Source organism: Brassica napus, chromosome C5 (genome assembly GCF_020379485.1).
Source record: "Brassica napus cultivar Da-Ae chromosome C5, Da-Ae, whole genome shotgun sequence".
NCBI classification, from domain to species: domain Eukaryota; kingdom Viridiplantae; phylum Streptophyta; class Magnoliopsida; order Brassicales; family Brassicaceae; genus Brassica; species Brassica napus.
The window spans coordinates 15,556,948-15,576,473 of NC_063448.1; the positions used below are offsets into that span (position 1 = coordinate 15,556,948).

The 19,526-nt window shown below is 37.0% G+C and overlaps 1 long non-coding RNA gene and 1 pseudogene across 1 annotated transcript; one reads left to right on the forward strand and one right to left on the reverse strand.

The window, feature by feature from the left end:
- Window positions 1-6,966: 6,966 nt before the first annotated feature.
- On the reverse strand, window positions 6,967-17,641 carry LOC125587105 (annotated as a pseudogene).
- Window positions 11,708-13,536, forward strand: LOC125587802. The gene is made up of 3 exons (XR_007324178.1): window positions 11,708-12,522; window positions 12,751-12,839; window positions 13,030-13,536. It is a non-coding gene; the product is annotated as an uncharacterized LOC125587802 (long non-coding RNA).
- Window positions 17,642-19,526: the final 1,885 nt, after the last annotated feature.

The following is a 19,526-nucleotide window of genomic DNA, read 5'->3' on the forward strand; positions in this document are numbered from 1 at the left end:
CTAAAACCTTTGCTGTGAAAATAATAAAACTAGAAAAGCATACATTGCCTCTAACATGGCGGCAAAGCTTATATAATTAGGGTAAAACTCGTCAGGGGCAATCTTGTAAAATGGTGAAGACTTGGGCTTCAAGTTGGCTGTGACCAAACGGGCTTTCTACGCACTTCGCTGTCGATCGATACACAGATGTGAGTATCGATCGATTATTCATCTCCAATATCAATCGATGTTCGAGCTCGATGGTCATCTCGGGTGCTTGCTCCAAATATCTCCAAAACGCTCCAAAATCATCACTTGTCTCCAAAACACTCCTGATCTTATAAATATAATAAATATACTCTATAATATAATAGTTATTAGTAAAAACATCTATAAACTGTGGATGAAAATGGGCCAGAATCTGTGGGTATAATAAGTATCTTCGAATAGCTTATCTATAGGAATCCTGAAGACTCTCTTCAGGAAACTTTCCTTTTCCTTATCATTGGTCTCCCTCTTCAGATGTTTCACCACTTTTTATTTTCTTCTCCTTAGGGTTCTTACAGTAGGAACCCTATCCTCTTCCATAGGATCTTCTCCATCATCTGAAGGTGTACTGACGGCCTCTGGTGGGTATTCTGAAGGTTTGGGTTTGGGCCTGAGTTCATTAATTCATGCAACATCTATCTTTGACATCTGCACTCGGTAGGTAATAGGTGCTCGTCGATCGATAGGCGCTGGAGGTTGTCGATCGTTGGCGGCCTCTGAGTGTCGATCGATGGAGGATTCTCCGTGTCGATCGATGGAGGAATCAGCTCGTCGAGTGATTCTGACTTTATCAGGGCTGGGCGGATGTGGGTGTTTTGCTGCAAACTCCTCGTGAGTTAGAATCTTCACGGTATTGCAAGACGCGGTTGACTCCGTAGGCGTCGTCGATCGATGCTCTGGAGGTCCTGTCGATCGATATGGACTGGTGTATGTCGATCGATGTTCGAGATCTGGCGTCGATCGACACCATTGCGATCCGACAAAACTCATCAAACTTTGTACCTAGAAATCTCCTTCTTACAGCTTCTCTTCCTTCACCACTTGCCAAAAATCATCCTGAATGATGGCATTCACGTGGTGTTTCATCACATCATCCCCTACTCCTCTTGTCGAGGTTTCCTGCCTTTTAACAGCATCTCATGTCTATACAATCTGCATCTCCAGCTTCTTCACATGAGTGCTCAAAGTCTCAAACTTTGTGTTCAGGTTGGTGTAGATAGAACCTATCTTCCCATTAAAGTCCACTGTCATTCGCTGCTGTGCCTCAAGAACCCTATCGAGCATCTCTTCAATCTTGCTCTCTTAAGTAGGCGGCAGTGGCTTCTGATAGTAGGAACTTCCATAATTCATGTTGTTGTTGCAAGGTTTCTGGTACTGTGAATTTTGGTTGAAGTTACTCCTATTTCCATAGGATTTTTTGTTTCCACCCTGGTTTGCAGAACCTTGGAATCCAGTTCCACCAATGTAGTTCACCTTTTCTTCATCTGCTCTACCCTCTACAGCTTCTGCATCTTCAACAAAACTAACATGCTTCCTGAGAAGCTTGTGAACACTATCCAGCTATGCCTTCACCTCATCCATCTTACCATTCCCAAGGATGGTGGCAGATCTTTTCCTCTCAAAATCAGTGTTCTTGGTGATGTTGCTGGATGCTAGGTTTTCCATAACCTTGACTGCCTCCTCTAAATTTCTGGTATTGAAGTTTCCATTGCTGGAAACATCAAGAGTCACTGGTACTGGACCGTGATGCCTCTGTAGAAAGTACTGAGCAGTTGTACTTCATTAAATCCATGGTGTGGACAGTCTCTCTGATATGACTTGAATCTGATCCACGAGCCCCTAAATGATTCTGCAGGCTCCTGAGTGAATGTATCAATCTTGCTCCTCAAGTCTTCAGCACGCGCTTCATCAAAGAAATTGCATAAGAATGCATTCTTGATGTCGCTCCAGGATTTAAGAGATCCTGGTTGTAACTACTTGAGCCAATGCAGAGCTTCTCCAGCAAGTGAGTACCTGAAGAGCTTGCATAACAGGTAGTCCTCAGAGACTCCCTCGACTCTAATAGCAGAAATCAGATCCTCGAACCTCTCCAGATGGTCCATAGGATGCTCGTGGGATAATCCATGGTAGGGTAACTGTCCCACAAGCGTGTAGTACTGCGCTTTCAACTCAAAATCCCTCTCGATAGTGGGAGGACGAATGGCTGATCTGTTGGTGTAGTATCGATTTGGACGGTTGTAGTCAGCCAACGTTCTTGGTTGCGCAGCCTCATCTACTGGTAAAGTTGTACCTATAGTATTAGCATCAGGCTCATGGATTGCAGCCTCCTGAGCATATATCCTCTGACCTGCTGCATTATGCAAGTCTCCATTGTTATCCCGTACAAGTATCAAAGGCACAACCATGTCTCGCGGCTAAGTATCGATCGATGTCGACGGAAGGTGAGTGTTGTCGGTCGACTGTGGTGAGAGAGTATCGGTCGACAGTGGTGAGCGAGTATCGGTCGACGGAACTAGTGTCTGGGTCGACGGTGGTTGAGCAGAATCGAGCGACACACAAGTGGTGTTGTCGGTCGATGAGGAGCGCGCTTCCTTGCGGATTGAACGTTCCAAACTTGCAGGATCTAGTGAGAATATCAGTTGCGTTTCCTTGTTGCTCCTGGTACTGTTGGACATGTCCCTGAAAGTCCAAGAGAAATTTTATGTCAGAAACTTCACAAAAATTAGATAAATAGGCGATCAAAGCTCCCCGGCGACGGTGCCAAATTTGATACCACTCAAATTATCCTAAGGAGTGATTTATACTCTCTCAAATAAGAGGTCGAGTTGTAGTACTTAGGGATCGAATTCACAGGGAGCTAGGAAACCTAGGAAATTTAATATAATTTGGTAAGCAAGATGGTTTTAGAGTTTTTAAATATAAATTGCAGTTTTATATTGAACAAGTATTTGTTCAATAGCTGGTTTGAGGTTTTGGTGCTTAGAAGGGAAATAGTTAGACTTAAGGTTTTTATTCAGGAAACTTGGGATTATAATCCTACACATACCTAATGAGTTGCATGCATAATAATGTAAAGCTAAACTACTTAGTCAACAAGTCCATCAGCGTTCGCAATGTTTGGACTTGTCTATTAACTAGATCTATTGATCTCAACTGTCGTATTTTGATCAATAGAAAGTGTCGATCGATAATCCTATAGGGATATCGATCGATACACCTTTTGCTCCGTCGATCGATTATTCAAGTATGATATCGATCGACGCGCTCTAGTCAAGTTTTATGCGCGGGTTGAATAATAGCTTACTAAGCTCACTAGATCATCTCTCGCCTTGCTCATAGCAAGAAACATAGTTCTATTAGAATGTTTTCAGGATGAGAATAAAGCTCTTGCTTTTATTAATCAAATCCAAGGGCAGGTTCTAGGTAGCTAATCTAGACACATGCAATAATGAACAATCCTAAAGATGATTATCACAACTCAGCAATCTATAGTTGGGGCTAATCCCTCCTAACCTATTTAAACCCTAAAATCTAACAATGGAACTCCTCAGGCATGGCTAAGCAATTCATAACAGCAGTTAAGTATAAAAACTTCATTAGAATAGTAAATAGATATTAATGGAAATATAACTTAGGATCTTCTCTCCAATCTATCAAAATCCTAAAAACCTTTGCTGTGAAAATAATAAAACTAGAAAAGCACACATTGCCTCTAACATGGCGGCAAATCTTACATAATTAGGGTAAAACTCGTCAGGGGTAATCTTGTAAAATGGTGAAGAGTTGGGCTTCAATTTGGGTGTGACCAAACAGGCTTTCTGCGCGCTTCGCTGTCGATCGATACACAGATGTGAGTATCGATCGATTATTCCTCTCCAATATCGACCGATGGTCGAGCTCGATGGTCATCTCGGGTGCTTGCTCCAAATATCACTAAAACGCTTCAAAATCATCACTTATCTCCAAATCACTTCTGATCTTATAAATATAATAAATAGACTCTATAATATAATAGTTATTAGTAAAAACACCTATAAACCATGGATGAAAATGAGTCATAGTCTATCAGAAAGAGATGGTGGTGAACTGGAGGAAGAGCTCAAAGAAATTATGAAACCAAATTGCGAGAGAAATACCAGAGAAGAGGAAGAGTGCAAGTTTGTTGTTGCCAAAGACTAGAGAAGATTCTAGTCTTTTTTCATCATGTTGATTCAGTTTTATTTTTCTTGCAGTTCGTTTATGATGCTGGATACTGCATTTGGTTTCAGACGTTGTTCGTTATGACACAATTACGATATGATCAGGGCCGGTCCTGAAATTTTGGGGGCTTGAAACAAAATGAAATATGGGGGCCTATGTGTTCATAAGAGTCTTCTTCAACGAACAAAAAAAATTGCAAGAGTGCAGAAAAAAAAACAAAGAAACACGTTATTCCAAAAAAGATTTTTAGCTTTGTGGATTTTTATTCTTTTTAATTTATTGGGCTATTGCATTCATGTGTATTTTGGCCCATTCAAATGAACTAGAGGCCGAGCCCCGCGTAAGCGCGGAGTTATTTGTGTATGCTGTTGTTGTTCAGTTTTACTTAGTGTTAGCGTTCTTAGTTATGTTGTTCTTACACTTGTGTTGGTGCGTGCAATTATTTGGCAAAGCAGAGGGTCGGAGGTGGTGGAATTAGTAGCGAGACAGTTGTTTGTTGTTGATTACGTGTAGGACGCTTTGTGAACGAAGACCAGTTGATACATATATACTTTTGGTATTTAGTTGTATGCATCCCAATTCCCACCGAGGAGCATATGATGGTGTGCTTTTGTCACTTTTGTTTTTGTTTTGTTTTGGTGGCTATTGGATTTTAGTTGGTTTCTTTGTTGCATTGTTTAACGTCGATGCCATGTAACTATCTGAACATGTTCTCATGCATGAAGCAAAAGACATGCTTATTTTCACGAAATGCATAGACCCATCAACCTTCCCCTTTATTTAAAAACCAAGTAACTCTTCTCCTGGTGTGAGATAGTTTACAGATAATTAAAGACAACCAAAGTTGAAAGTAGGAAAAAACATACGAAAATGGTTATTTCATTGACACATAAGCTAAGTGGGGATGACGGTTTGATGGACTTGAAACAATCACTCACATGCCTCTTTTCTTCGTTTTCAAAGCTTGGCATTGCTTCATCAACTTCTTCGGCTCTCCTGGGCACATGAACCGTGTAGCTAATAGTTGCTGCTGGTAGTATAGATTGGGAATCCACGTCTGGAGTTTTGTTGCGGCTGGCAGTCTGAAACACAGTTGTACGTGTGTGTTATATTAGATGATGTTATTCTGTTAAATATATGCATGGAAGTACTATATTCAGCAGAAATTGTTTAGCATCAACATGTTTTTTGAGAAAAAAATAGATGACTATCCCTAAATATTTTTTGGACTGACCGTGGTGACCACCATGACAAACTGGGTTATATCATCTGAGTTCATAAGACCCCTAAAGGGGCCGCATCATCGTCAGTCATACAGTGCTCGTAGATATGAGAGGTTTGACTCCTGGATCTAGCATGACCTATATATAGCGAAGCCGTTCGTATCAGTTATGAGACGCTAGCGATTTTGATGGTGTGCTTAAAGAGGGGGAGATGAAGAGATAGAGGGAGACTAAGAGTTCCATGGATTTGATTGGAGAAGTTTAGACAGTAGCGTCTGTGTATTGGAGGGGAGGCGCATGATTGGGAAAACCATAGGTCTCAGTCGAAGACGAAGAGCTGACGACTTGCAGGCTTTTTAGGGCCAGTTTTATGGTTTATTAAGATAGACTTAGGCATTAATCAAATGTATAAGCTGGTGTAATAGATGGGCTAGCGAGTTTAAAAAAATAAGCCCATAAATCAATCAGCAAATAATAGAGAACATGATTTGTAAATCATTTTATTTATTTGTGGGACATTATTAAACTGACATTCATAAATATATATTAGTTTCGGTCATTAATGTACAAAGTATCCTTTAGTTTAGTGGTATAAATGTTGGTGTTTATATGTCAATAACCCGGGTTCGAGCCATGGGCTTGACATTTTATTATTTCACTTTTTTTTATAGGAGAAACCCACTAAATACTGACGTGGCGCGCTGAGGAGCCTTGAAACTGGCTCATTATAATGTTGATTTCGGTTATTAAAACCCATGCGATGTTGTCAAGTTTGTGTAATCCAGTTTTAAAATTTTTATGTTACACAATATATTAGATTTTTTTCTAAATGGGGGCTTATGAAAAATGGGTGCCCAAGGCAAATGTTTCAATGGGTTTGACCCATAGTCGGTCCTGAATATAATCTAGATGCAAAATTCACAACTATTTAAAAAATTTAAATATTTGAGATGCCAAAAAATATAAAGTTTAGATGCTAGCATTTGCATTTTAAAATCCAAAAAAAACTTAATTACTTTTCAATATAAATATTAAAAAAATAAAAATAAGCTATTTTATATTAATGTTTGTCCTTCCTTGACTTCTTGACTTCATGTATATCACTGTATATAATTTTTGAATGGTCATTAGGGTTTATCACGTTAATAAGCTTCAGCGATAAATGAAAGACTTCTAATTTGGACCTCGAGGTTCGAAGTTTTCTTAGAAATTTGATTATATATTTACTTGGCCAAACTATGAACATCAAAACCGGGCCTCGTGGTCTGGTGGTATAGGAACCTCGGCTGAGGGGTCCGCCATCACGAGTTCGAGCCCCGGCCACAGCGGATTTAACATCCCTTCCGTTGGGGCGCTGGACCCCCTACGAAGGGATAGTTGGGAATGTGGCTGCCCAGATACCAGAGTTACCAAAAAAAACTATGAACATCAACAATAGATGAGAGAACAATAAATTAAGATGTAATATAGCAAACTCCAAAGTAAATAATTATTGTCGGATATAGTATAGAAAAACGTGTCACACAAGTAATTGGTAGCAGATACATTGTTAAAGATCCTTTTATTCCTTGTTGTGTTTTGATCATAAACAATCTCTATGTAACAAAAACCTTAGCTTTTGATCCTCATCATCCTTCTTCTCTGAAACCCTAGTTCTACAAGCATGGTAACTAACAACGCAAGCCACCCATTTAACCGCATTCCCAACACAAATCAAACCAACATAGAGACCAGTGTACAAAACTCCATTTCCATTCTAACTCTCACTGCATCTGGAGTATAAACATGGCATCCTCATAGCAATAGCGAAGACCAAGAACATCAACATCATCCAGAGGTCACGTTTCTCATGTCCTCTTCCATACCAATATGAAAGAGACAGTGTTGGTTCCGTATATGCCTTTACCATCTTCTTCTTCTTCTAAGACTGAAACAACCAATATTAGAGAAACAGAATCTATTTACGGAAAATGAATTATATTCTCATTAACCGAAAATGTAGCTTACATGGAGGTTTATATCCACTTACGTTTAACCATAGTAAACCACAATCAATAGAATAAAGTATGATCTACCCGAAACCGGTATAAACCAATTATATACATTAATAGCCTCCCTCAATATGAAGGTGCATAGATTTTATGCAAACCTATCTTACGTATGTTTTCTCGGAAAGGAGTAGGGTAGAGAGCTTTGGTGAGAACATCTGCGAGTTGATCACTTGTGTGCAAATACATTGTCCTGAGAAACCCATCTTTCATCTTCTCCCTTACCTTATGGCAATCATTCTCTATGTGTTTGGTGCGTTCGTGGAACAACAAGTTACTTGCAATGTGCAAAGCAGACGTATTATCACAATAGAGATATGTTGGAAGCTTGAAAGGTAAACAAAGATCAGTTAAGACCTTAACCACCCATATCATCTCCTTCGTAACCATACACATCGCTCTGTATTCAGCTTCTGCTGAACTACATGAGACTGTGTCTTGTTTCTTCGACTTCCATGACACAAGAGAATTTCCAACAAACATTTCATAGCCGGTAACTGATCTTCTGGAATCTGGACAACCACTCCAATCAGAATCAGAATAACCATGAAAATCAAAGTTAACCTATGTACCATAAAATAATCCAAGACCGATCGTTCCCTTCAAGTAACGTAACACTTTATGAATTGCTTGAAGATGAACATCAGTTGGTGCAGAATAATATTGAGCTAGCTTTGATACAACAAAGCTAATATATGGTCTTGTAAAAGTCAAATACTGCAATCATCCCAACAATATTCTATATTGCTTAGCATCTTCAACTAAAGTACCATCATCTTGATACAACAATTGATTCGGTTCCATAGGTATTGAAGACGGTTTACAACCGGAGAAACCAGTTGATTCCAGAAGATCGAGCACATATTTTCTCTGACATACGGAAATCCATTCAGTAGATCTTGCTATCTCGAGACCAAGAAAATACTTAGGAGCTCCTAAATCACGAAGTTTAAAGGCAGAGCTCAACCTCTGTTTCAACTCATTCACCATAGCATCATCAGTACTGGCGATGAGTATGTCATCTACATACACCAATATCACTAAGAACTTCTCATTCAAAAACTTCACAAACATTGTGTGATCTCCAGTACACGTCTCGAAACCAAAATCAAGTAATGTCATAGAAAACTTCACAAACCATTGTCATGATGCTTGCTTCAAACCATACACTGATTTTTGTAGACGACAAACTGCATTTGGAGAAACTTCAACTCCCTTCAATTAAGAATATTTAGGTGGTAACTTCATGTATAACTCTTCATCCAAATCGCCATTCAAGAATGCATTTGAAATATCAAGCTGCGTCAAAGTCCACTTCAACTTAGGTGCAATAGACAAAAGGATTTTTGCCGTAGCCATCTTCGCTGTCGGAGAAAAGGTGTAAAGAAAATCAATGCCCTCTTGTTGAGTATATCCGTTTGCGACAAGCCTAGATTTCTTCCTCTCTTCTGTACCATCTGCACGATATTTAATTGTATGTATCCAACGACATCAAATTGCTTCTTTCCCTGGTGGTAACTCAGTAATCTTCCAAGTATCTGTTTGTTCAAACGCATCAATCTCCAAACCCATAGAATCAACACATACCTTATCCTCCAGTGCCTCTTTATAATTGTGTGGTATTAGTGCTTTAGTGATGATATTAAGAAAGACATAGAAAGGCTCAGATATAGAAGTATAAGAGATATAGTTGGTAATGGGATATGGAGTAATAATACGAGTATTATCAGTAGAAGAAGAAGTATTATAGCAATGGTAGTTCTGCAAATGAGAAGGTGTTTTGTGTGGGCGAAGAGATTTTGGTTCAGAAGGAACCAAAACCTTGGAGGATATCTCATCTTTTGGTAGATGAGTATCAAAAGAAAATTTTGATGTATCAAAAATTTCATGAGAAGGAATATGAGGAAAGAAAGACCTTGTATCCTCCTTGATGTTAGAGGACACAAAGGGGAAAATATCCTCATAGAAAATGACATATCGAGAAATAGAAACCGAGTGTGTCTCTATATCTAGTAGCTTATATCCTTTGTAACCATTGGGATATGCTAAGAAAACATAGGCTCTAGATCTAGGATCTTCTATGACTCGACGAAGTGGAACTATAACAAAGGCAACCAAAAGTTTTCAAGTTCTGATAATTAGGGACTTTAGTAGTATGTTTATGATAAGGGGATTGATTCATAAGGACTTTAGAAAGTAACCTATTGATAATAAAGGTAGCCGTTAAAATACAACCTCTCCAAAATTCTAAAGATATACCTGATTGGACATAAGAGCTCTAGCAACACTTAAAAGATGTTGATGTTTTCTCCCTACTACTGAATTATGTTTAGGAGTTTCGGGACAAGAGTGATATGCTTTAATACCCTTTTTATGATATAGATCAATGAAATTAAGTTCATTAGCATTATCAGATCTAACATAACAAACTTTCAAGTTGTATTGTGTTTCAATCATAGTAATAAAACCAGGAAACACATGAAGAACATCAGATTTTTGTTTAAGTAAGTAAACCCAAGTTTCTCTACTAAAATCATCAACAATTGTAAAGAAAAATCAAAACCCTTCCTTAGTAGGAACAGAGAACGGACCCCATGTGTCAATATGAATCAATTCAAATGGTTTCTCACACATGCTTCGACGAGATGTACAAGACAAATGTTTCTGTTTATATAAATGGCAAACATGACATGGTTCATGAGTTTTATTGCTTTTATGTTTAGGTAAAATCAATACATCAGATAAGGAATCAATCTTAGACATTGATGGATGACCCCAACGTTTATGCCAAGTTGCAGAGTCTATATGTAAACTAGAACAAGCAGGAGACATACCTTGAAAAGATAGAATATCATCCGAATAAGGTCAATTCAGAACATATAGATTTGCCATCTCAATACCTTGACCAATCATCTGGTCTTGAGTACGATCCTGGATAAAACATTCATCAGCAGTGAAACTAACTTGAGAATGCAATGTTTTAGTCAATACACTAACACTCAACAAATTGAATTTGAACTAAAGAACATTATAGAGAGAGATAGCATCAGTCAACTTAACAAAACCAGTTCTTTCTATCTTGACAGTGTAACCTGATCTCATTCAAATTACCCTAAGAAGTGAAATACTCTCTCAAATAAGAGGTTCACTTGTAGTACTTAGGTATCGAATCCACGAGGAGCTAGGGAACCTAATAAATCTAATTAGAGTGATTAAGCTAGGTTGATTATGATTAAATGTAAAAAGCAGGTTTGTGAGCAAGGCAGTTGCTTGATTGATTTGATTGGGTTTTTGGTACTTAGATGAAATAGCTAGACTTAGGATTTCTATTCAGGTAATCAGGATTATAATCCTACAGATGCCTAACAAGTTGTATGTGTGATATTATAGAGCTCAAACAATTAAAAACAAACCGATCGGCGTTCACTTTCTAGGATTGTCTATTGACCAGATATAAGTGTCGATCGATGATTCTAGAGGAATATCGATCGATACACTCGTTGTACCGACAATCGATTATTCTATAGGAATATCGATCGACCCGTTCTTAATCAAGCTTTACGCGCAGGTTGAATTATGCTCACTAGGCTTCCTAGATCAGCTTTCGTCTTACTCTAGCAATCGTAACTCAATTAGGACGGATTCAAGGTGAGATGCAAGTGATGACTTGAGTCTACAACTCCTAGGGCAAGTTCTAGCTAGCTAAACTAGAAACATGCATTAATGACAATCCTAATGATTAATATCACAACTTAGCAATCTATAGTTGGGGCTAATACCTCATAACATATTTAAACCCTAAACCTAACAATAGAACTACTTAGACATGGTTAGCTCAGATGCTTTCTCCAATTATCTCCAAAATGCTCCAAAATCATCACTTTCTTCCAAATCACTCATGATCCTATAAATATACTAAATAGACTCTAAAACATAATAATTAGTTATTAAAACACTTATAAACCATGGCTAAAAGTGGATAAAATCCATCGCCTATCATAACCATTTGGGAGAGTAACATAAGTCTTATCTAGGGTAGTGTTAGAAATAAAGACCTATCATGAGTCACATGATGACTAGCTCCCGAATCTATTACCCAAGCTCTAAGAGACACACTGTTTTCTTTAGAGGTAGATTAAATTAACATGTCGTTAGTAGAACATTTGAAAGTGAGAAATGTACCAGTTATATGTGAGATAGATGGCACAGAAGTAGAAGTCGAGGAAAAATTCTTTTCGGATATAGGACAATGAGTTTGGATCTTGACACCACTACAAAAAATATGGGTATTGATAGCAGTTCACGGTAGCACGAATTCACCAACGGCTACTAAAAGTGTTAAAATCTGATCCCAACTATTTGGTAGCATTTAATTAGTGTTACGAAAAAGCCAAAAATGCCTTTGGTAGCTGGAAATTTCATTTAGAGCCGAAACAACTTGGCCAAATTTGTGGAAAAAAATTCTTCTTGTTAAGTGATTTCCAAAAACTTCATTCATCGCCTAGACAGTTTCTTTTCCAACAGTTTATTCTCTCATTATCGATAACCTTTTATACTCTGATTCTTATTTTTCTCCAACATCATCATCAGGTTTGCTTAATCAAAGACTCAGATGACGATTTCCGGGACAATAGAACTCTCTATCTCTCTCTATTTCTTTGTGGGGCTTTTTCTCAAAATTAAAATTATCTTCTTCTTCTTCTGGATTTCGACGAAGATTTTTGGGTTGTCGAAGATGATTTCTGGGACAGCGATTCCGATCTCATCAGGTAAGAGGTGGCTGATGAGGGATGGTTCGGCGGAGACAGTGGACCAGTTTCTTTTCCGGCGAGTAGTTTTCCTGGAACGTCTCTGTTTGGGTTCGTTGTCAGCGACGCTCTATCAGTCTGTAGAATTTGAAGAAGAAGACGAATAAGCCCCCCTTCTCATGGCCATCAAAGGCTAGACTCTTTGCCCATCGCCCTTCGTCCTCCTCTTCTTCCGATTTTGCCAATGGTGGAGATGCTCCCTTTTCTGCCGTTAGGGTATTACATTCGATCACCAAACAGCTTTTTGATTTTGAGCTCATGCTCATGCTCATGCTTATGTTTTGTGTTTTTATGTTTTGTCGAGAGGAGACTCGAGATTTGAGGGTCATTAGATTTTACGTTTCACCAGAGAACAAATGCTTCAGCTTAAAGAGATAATTAGTTACCCTAGATGAATGGCTCTTAACTTGAACTTGAGTCATTCACCATGCTTCTTGTGCGCAGGCTCCAAGTCTCTGAGGCATCTGATCTTTTCGGCAAAGAGCAGAGCTGGGGCCGTTCAGAAAGCAAGGTGAGGAGATGAAGAATCAAAGGTTTGTAGTTTTGCTTAAAACATTATCATTATCTCTTTTGTTTAAGAGCAGCTCGCTAAGTATTGCTATTGATATGTTTACAAAACCTATAGAACTCAATGGCAATAACGTTGTGTACTGGTTTCACTTGAGTGGCTGGAGCTTGCATAATGATAATTGAGTTTTAACAACTTTTGTGAAATTTGATCAGCCTGGTGATGAGTACTTCGAGTCGTACATAGCAGAGAAAGACGGAATACTCTCGTCCTTAGCAAAACGTGCAAAGGTTAGCCATTCAAAGAGAACTTACTAACTAAACTTGCAGTTTTTATGGAACTAATGAACTTGCAGTTTTGGTTTGTGGCGTGTGTAGTGCTTTGTGGAGCACACTGAAAATAGTAAGGTAAAGAAAGATCTTCACTTTAGTTTTGTTTAAGAATGTAGAGTGTTTTGTGGACTATAACAGACATTGGCATTTGCTTGACAAACAATGGAAGCGGCAGTGGTCATGAGCGAAGGAGGCGACTGCGGTAATAGCAAAAATTGCTTCTCAACATTTGACTGAACAGGTTCCAGCGATCTTAGGAATTGTTTTGCAGGTTGAAGATGAAGTCCCTAGACTTAGCAATCTTAGAAATTGTTTTGTTTTTTTTTTTATTATTATTTTGGTTTATGTGTATTTTAAATGATTTATGAAATATAATTTTTATAGATGAAATTGCAATGTATAAATAATAATTAGACTTTTAGATTAAATTTATGATTTGAAATTAAATTATGAAAATTAGAGTTTTAAGATTTTTAGTTGGCCTGGGGTATATGATTAGTTTGGGGTTTAAACTCTAACCCCTAAACATAAACTTTAAAACTTAAATATTTTCATAATAGAATTTCAATTTTAAACTTAAACTAAAAATTTAAATCTATTATCAAATTTAAAATCTAAATTTCAAACACTAGGTCTTAAATATACACCCTAAATCTAATACCCTAAACCCCTATCTTAAACGTTGCATATAAAGTTATCAATATTTTTTTTTCAAACTTATAATATAAATTTTAAACTTAAAATCCATTATATTCTAAAACTCAAACTATAGAATTTTTCAAAATCTTAACCCTAAACCATAAACCACAAACCACATAACTCATATTAACACATATCATAAAATTAAATTATGAAACATTAATATTTATAAAGTACCTACTTAAGAAAAAAATAGATTTATATATAACTTCGATCTTCAACTTAAACTCAAAATTTAATTATTTTAAAATCTAACCTCAAATATAAATTCTAAACCTCAAAACAGTAAATCTCAAATCTACGCCCTTAACCCTAAAACCAAACATAAACCCTACATACAAAGTCATAAATCTAAACCATATATTCAAAAAATCAAATCATATAATTAATTCTATACACTTTCTTAAATTTCAGACCTTTTCTCCAAATTTTAAACTTTAAAACTTTAAACCATATATTTCAAACACCAAACCCCCCCAAAAATAATCCAAACCTCAAACCCTAAAATCAAAACCTTACATATACATACTTCAAACCATATATTCATATTTAAAATATATATTTAATAATTTTAATACCCCAAACCCCAAACTTAAACCTTGCATACAAAGTCATAAATATAAGTCATAAATAATTGTAAAGTTTTAAGCTATTTATAATAACTATAAATAAATAAAAAGTAATTTCTATTATTTTTCTTGAGCTATTGATTTAGTTGGATCAAAGGTAATCAATATCCTTGTCTATCCTCGTCCTTATTTTCTATTGACTGAGACAATAATGTCCAGGATCGCAATTATAGACCGTTGATCACAATTTAATCAATGGTCCAGATTTTGTTGTGTTCGTTTCTGATTGGACGCACAATTCAACCCCCTCTTCAAGCTTTACTCTGGCTCGAAGCCTCAGGCTGCAAGTTCGTTCCTTTTTCTTCTTAATCCAATCGAAAGTTTTTATCTTTAAATCGAATAGGTTAGTATGAATGCGAGTGAACTAATTTATTTAGTGTTTCTTATATTCCTTCATACTTGACATGTTTTGGGTTTTTGCAGGTTTTAAACAAGATGTGGTGTGGAGATGGCAGAGGAAGATACCGGTAGCGGTGGTGGTAGAGATGGAGCCGAGCAAGAAGAAAAAGAGAAAGGTGGTCGTGACCAGTCATGACAAATGACAAAGATTGATGGTGGCTGTTCAAAGACAATGAGGCAGAAGAAGAAGAAATCAGTTGATGGCGACAAGTTTAGACTTTAGATGCAGGGTTAATTTTTTTTAGGTTAAACTGTTTCATGTTTAGATTAGTAAACCGGATCTGGTTTACTTTGTTTTTTAAAATTTTGTTTTAGTTTTGTTCAACAGATTTTGTTTGTATACTGATTTTAATTAATAAATAAAATTTGAATTATAAATTAATTTTTGATTTATTTTTTAATTATTTTATTTTCAATTAATTAATCATAATTAACTTATTTAATTAATTAATCTTGATTATTTATATATAATTATAGCATTATATATATGTTAGTATAAAATATTTTATAGCACGAATCAAATGCTATAAAATACGAATCTACAGCTCAACATTAACGCAACAATATGTCTATTTATTGCACACGAAAATATGCTACGATAAAGGGGGGGGGTCTATTATAGTTGCGGCTGTCAGAGCGTTTACAAAAACGCTACGAAAACGATATGGTAGCATTTTTACAGTGTTACTAATGCCGATATTTCTTGTAGTGCACTGTTCAACTCTGGTGTAACAACATAAGATCCTTGAAGTTGAATACTGAGATACGCGATCATATGTTGAATTTGATCTTTAGACATGCTATTCTCAGTCTCCTTTACATGAGATTCCTGAGTACAAAAGTTGCAAGATTAGTGCCCACTGTCTGTTTGTTATTCTTGCCTCGTTGGGGATGTCCAGGTGGATAACCATGAACTTTATAGCACTTATCAACTGTGTGACCAATTCTGGTACAGTGGGAACACTTTGGTTTCTGAAAGACTCCCTGAGCTAGCATAATCTGGCTATTCTCCGGAGCAACAGATTCCATTTGAAAAGCTGCATGAGCAGAAATCGTTTTGGTATTATTCCCAATCAGTCGTTGACTCTCATCTCATTTAGCCGTGGATGAGGCTTCATGTTCAATATCTGATCACAGATGTTGTTGAAAGAGTCATTCAATCCCAGAAGAAATTGAATGATTCTACTTGTTTCGGCATCCTCAAGCAACTCCTTCTCTTGATCGCAATTACATTTCTTCACAATAGATGATTTGGTGTTTGCAAGTTGCTCCCACAACGTCTTCTGCTTGGTGAAGTATGTAGATAGATCTGAATCACCTTGCCTGAGAGTCATCACTGCATGTTCAAGTTGGTACTTCCTTGGTAGATTATTAACTTTGAAACGCCTGAACAAATCTTCCCACATCTCAGCTGCATCTTCATAATAGAGAATACTATTATAGATCTCCTTGTTAACAACATTCAAAAGCCACGATTTCACCATACTATTGCATCGGCTCCATATCTTGAAGTATCTATCATCAATAGAAGGTCTAACCAAAGATCCGTCTACGAAACGTATTTTGTTCTTAGCATCAAATCTAATCTTCATCGCTATGGACCAGCTATTGTAATTCGTTCCATCAAGAGTGTGAGGGACGATAGATAGATCTGGATGATCGGTGGAATGAAGAAAGAAGGGAGTATGAATATTGTCATATGATTCCGTTAGCATCAGCAACGAACCAGCACCATCGCGAACCACCGAGCTATGAAATTGTTGTTGTTTTGCAGAAACTTCTTCAGGTTCATTGAGATTCGGCATCACCGACCCGTAAGATCTACAAAGCCTTTGTCTTCATCGTTGGATGTCCGATTCTTCGGTTTTGCACCACGCTTCACCATTTCGATCCGATCATGCTCAAAAGAGAAGAATCAATTGGATAAGAATTGATTGCGAGATGAATCGGAGCTAGAAAACACAAAGAAGATCGAGAAATCGAGAAGAATCAAGAGACGAAGCGAAAGTATCGCTTTGATACCATATTAGAGAAACAGAATCTGTTTAGGGAAAATGAATTCTATTCTCATTAACCGAGAATGTAGCTTACATGGAGGTTTATATACACTTACGTTTAACCATAGTAAACCACAATCAATAGAATAAAGTATGATCTACCCTAAACCGGTATAAACCAACTATATACATTAATAACCAAACCCATGTTCCATCAGCGCTCCACTTTCCGAACTTGACAGCCAGAACTATGAATATAGTAAACCACCACCGCATGGAACAGCACTGCTGCTGTGCTGTGGAAGCTTTCGTAATCACGAGAGAAGCAATGAAAAAGTAGTTGACTGAATCTGAGAAGAAACCGAAGAACAGTGAGGTTGACAAGAGGAGGACATAGAGTGATATGATCAGACAACCTACTAATCTGTTCGAACATATCTTGGCAGATCTCTGTACCAGATGAAGCATCCCCAACGATTCTTCTTCCTTTGACGTGTAAGCAACGGAAGATGCTGCAACAATCACGGTGGTGGTAAAGAGGTCAAGGGTGTAGGGGAAAAAGTATGGCAGAGATGTCTGAATCAGCCGTGGAATGAGATCGTTCTCCGACAGATCTTTATGATCTTGGAGAAAGAAGTAGCCGCGAGTTCTTGGGAGAGGAACTGGTAAGTGAGGGAGATGGTGGTTTGGAGAGAAAGCGAGATTGATGTTACTGAGGAGTAGATTAGCAGCTCGTTTTAGTAGTTTCATGACACTTAGCTTCTCATTCATCTTGCTATCTTTCTCAAAGTAGAAGAAGGGCAAACAACAGATCTCTTGTTTTTAAAAAAGGTAAGTAACAATGTCTTCCATTACATTAATGGTCGTTGTCCACCAATGACGTTGACTTGTTGACTTCATCTATAAGTAATTCACAACGTATGTAATGTTCGAATAGTAGCGGGAGATTTTTAGTAGATAAGCTTCAAGTCTATTATACAGACGACTTCTTGAGTCAAGTTGATTTATTAAACTTTCACTTTTGTAGTTATTTAGATGTGAATGAGCAAACATCTTGGCCATAGTATATGAACATTGTTGATAGGTCATCAAACAACAATAAATTAAAGCAAATGTGTGACAAAGATACCAAAAGTATGTAGAGGACAAAGGCTACTGGTTCGGTCTTTGGTTTGATCCTAAACAATGTCTTATGTAGCTTTTGATCCAATCTCCACATCACACTTCTTTTCCAAGACCCTAGTTCTACAATCCCTGTATGTACAGTAGCCACTCACTTGAGATCATATTCCCAACACAAATGAAACCCATAAAGAAACTTGTGTACAAGACTCCGTTTCCACTCGAACTCGCACTGCATTTGAGGCATAAACACGGTCTATCCTCATCGCAAGACTTTGTCTTTCTGTATGCTGCTTTAGGACCTTATTATAATGATTGTACAGTTATATATCTTTAACTCCTCACGTTGTAGTCCGAATGTCCGTATCGTAACGAAAAGAAGTTATGTTTCAAAGAAAAAACTATATGAGTAGAACCATGAGGAGGTCCATGATTTGTGAACAAAAAGCAAACTTGGATTTGTGTAACTGCAGGATTTGAGTACTTCTTGCAGCTACCGATCCCTCACTTTAATTTTTAGTGATGACAAGCCAAAAAAAGCAAGGGAGGAGGGGAGAAGGCTCATTATAGTCATGAGCATAATACATCCTTATAAAGAAACACTCACATAAAGAGTTATAATCCCACTTCTACACAGTTCATTAGTTATTGTTAGAATTATTGTTATACCAAACACTCACATCAGATAGGAATCCTGATCTATGGACGCGATTACTCATTAGCCCCAAACACTTTACTGATTTAAGCATCTTATAGCCTTAGAAAAGAAAATTCCTTATTTTTGTTCTCATGCTTTCTAAAACCAATCTTCTTGGGTATGCTAAGTTGTCAAGTAATACATAGAGGTCCAATGCATTTTTTGTAGGAGGACAAAAATGCTACCTAAACTAATCCACTATTCCATTAAGCTAAGATGCATCATGCATTCGACTATTACAGAAGTCATACATGCAAAAAAAACATTAATTGATCCTAAAAACTATTTAATTTTAATATTTGATTAAAATGATCAAATTTTCTTTAAATAAAACTATTTTTTTTTTCCTAAAACTAATTTAAATATTTAAATAAAACTTTTAAATAAGAAGATTAAATATAGGTAAAACAAATTTACTTTTTATTATTTAATACTTTAATTTGTGTCACAAGGTGAACAACAATTTCTAATACATCTAGATTTATTAAACATTACTTTGGAGGAAGATGAGTACGAGGACATATAGCATCACATGAAGCTTTGTCTTTCCAACATTTGCGAACTCGTCCTGGACAGCACCAACAATCTCTTACAAATATTCTAGAACATGTAACATGAACACAATTTGATGTCATGACTATGTTTGAATCATCTATTCCTCTAACATTCATCCGTGCACCTTCACATATAAATCATACATCGACCAACCATCAACGACGGAAAAATAAGAAACATTTTGAGAAAAAGGGAAAAAACAAAGAAACATAAATAATAAAAACGATAAAATATATACATACACTGATGTAAAGCAAAGAAAGATAGGATGAACATGAATAT